Consider the following 2,630-nt stretch of genomic DNA (forward strand, 5'->3'; position numbering starts at 1 on the left):
GGGGGCAAGTATTTTCGGATGGAGGGAGTGCGTACATATGAACCAAACGCTAAACCTATGTATAGATCCATTCTCAAGTCTAGATAATAAATATAAATCCATGATGAAGGTGATCAACCATGGGGTGTGCAGGGAGCTGTTCAGCCTCCCGCCGGAGCAGAAGCAGGAGCACATGGACGCCGGCCCGATGGACCCCGTCCGCGTCGGCACGGGCTTCAACTCTGCCGTCAATGGCGCCAGGTACTGGCGGGACTACGTCAAGATGTTCGCGCACCCGGAGCTCCACTGCCCCGCCAAGCCCGACAGCCTGCGGGGCGTAGCCGCAGAGTACGCGGCGCGCACCAGGGGCCTGCTGCTGGAGCTCACGGCGGCCATCTCCGAGAGCCTGGGGCTCGGCGGCGGCCGCATTGCTGAGGGCCTGGACCTCGATTCCGGCCTTCAGATCCTCATCGGCAACCATTACCCGCCGTGCGCTCTTGACTCGGACGACGATGGGGTGATCGGGCTGCCGGCTCACTCTGACCACGGCCTCCTCACTCTGCTCTTCCAGAACGGCGTCGATGGCCTCCACGTCAAGCACGACGGCCGGTGGCTCCTCGCCAAGCCCCTCCCCGGATCATTCTTCGTTATCGCCGGCGATGAGCTGGAGGTGACCAACCGATCGACTCTTTGTCTCTTGTGATCTATCTATATATAGACGACAAGAACAATCTGAACCTGCTGTGCTGGTTCGTGTGTTGCGAATGGCATGCAGATTGTGAGCAATGGAAGGTACAAGGGCGTGCTCCACCGCGCATTGGTCGACCGAGCGCAGGCGAGGATGTCGTGCGTGAGCCTGCTCGGGCCGTGCCTGGACGCCGTTGTCGAGCCAGTGCCGGAGCTGGCCGTGTCGCCCTCGGGCCTAGAGTTCAGGGGGGTCACGTACAGGGACTACATGGAACACCAGCAGAGCAACAAGCTCAACGAGAAGGCAGCACTGGACCTCGTTCGGGTGCAGCGTCACATACATACTCACACGCCTAGCAATTCTTGAATTTACTAGGTAATTATATTGCCCGTAGCACGCTACGGGAGTATATAATCTAGCTGTTCTAGCATACTAGTACACATGCACGTGCAACGCACGTCTCAAACAAAACATGTTCATATAATATAATACTAAAATGTTTTTTTTACAAAAAATACAGTTCGCTACAAAATGTTATCATGTCACTCAAATTGCATTTTCAAAAAGTGTGACATATTTGTGATCCAACGCACGTATCATAAACATGTCTTCGCATAAAATTCACTGTCACATAATAATTGTATTATAATTGCTACAAGAATATATTCTAAAAACCGCAACTAAGCATGTCTTGAAGGTCCATCTTTTGAAGCAATGAAGGTCCATCTATAAATGCGATCAATGATGCTTCGTTCAATCTATGGGATATTGTTTTGAGCTTCATTATCTTCGTACTTTAAAATATGCACCAAAAATTGCTTCCTCAGTTGAAAACCATCCTACATTGACATTATACAACATTGTTATAACAAGTTGCATGTGCAATGTGTATACAAAATAAGCATGGTGTAAATAGTCACTTGAGGTACGGGAAAATGTAGCTTTCCATCGCACAATGAGTGCATGTAATTAAAAACCAAATAACCAGACAATGCACTGCATGTATGAAATAAACACATAATGTGTGTTAAATGAATCAATTAATATTGTAATATGTTTAAAAGATTCGTACCAGTGTGAGTTTGTTGGAGCAACAGGAACTATGCATTCCCATTTAGAGATATCATCCTTGAATGCAGGGTTTGCAACTTCAAGCGCAAGGTTTAGATTGTCGACCACGGTTTTAAGAACATTCTTCCCGAAAGTAGGTATTGGTATCGGATCGATAATTGAGACAACTTTTCTATTTTGATCTAAGACAAATAATAGAAATAACCCAAACATATACCAAGGCAATAAAATCTGCAATGATAAAATAGTTTAGAAATGCATAGAATATTAATTAAGACCAAGTAAAGCACTGTTACAAATGAAAAAAAATCTTACCGTATCACATTGAGAGATATGATAATCATTACTGTCAGGTCAGCTATGAAACAACCGTTTGAATGTAGCAATTTCCATATGTTCACAGTGACTTGAGTCTCGTGCATAGTGGAACATGGACTAAAGTAAGAATGAGAAAATATTAGTGCAATGAGAAAAAAAATGTATTACGTGATTATAGTAACTTACACAAAAGTTCAAATCCATATAGTGAGATGGAATGTCTCTGAGAAGCTGGACTTCGTGGCGCGCTAGTATTCGCACAGCCATATTAAAGCAATGAATATCCATGTATTCATCATTACTTAATATGTTTTTAATTTGTCTCAAATTTAAGCTAATAGGGTATGAATCAGAGCTTTTCACCCATTCGCTCCTGTAAAATCAAAAATATCATCAACATCATCAACCATACCGATGAACAAGCAAAGTTCATCTATTAAATCATCGTTTGTTGGGCTGACAGACGGTGAAAGAATAAATGACCGCGAGATGAGCTCAACTTCTGTTGATGTTTTTGATGTTTTGAAATTCTCAAGGGGGTCTATCCAGAATCATACATTCTGTGGGAACTGTG

General features: G+C 44.4%; 1 pseudogene; it reads left to right on the forward strand.

The window, feature by feature from the left end:
* LOC119309089 overlaps positions 1-1,033 on the forward strand; it is a 3,082-nt pseudogene extending 2,049 nt beyond the window's left edge.
* The last annotated feature ends 1,597 nt before the right edge of the window (positions 1,034-2,630 follow it).

Source organism: Triticum dicoccoides, chromosome 5B, assembly GCF_002162155.2.
Source record: "Triticum dicoccoides isolate Atlit2015 ecotype Zavitan chromosome 5B, WEW_v2.0, whole genome shotgun sequence".
NCBI classification, from domain to species: Eukaryota; Viridiplantae; Streptophyta; class Magnoliopsida; order Poales; family Poaceae; genus Triticum; species Triticum dicoccoides.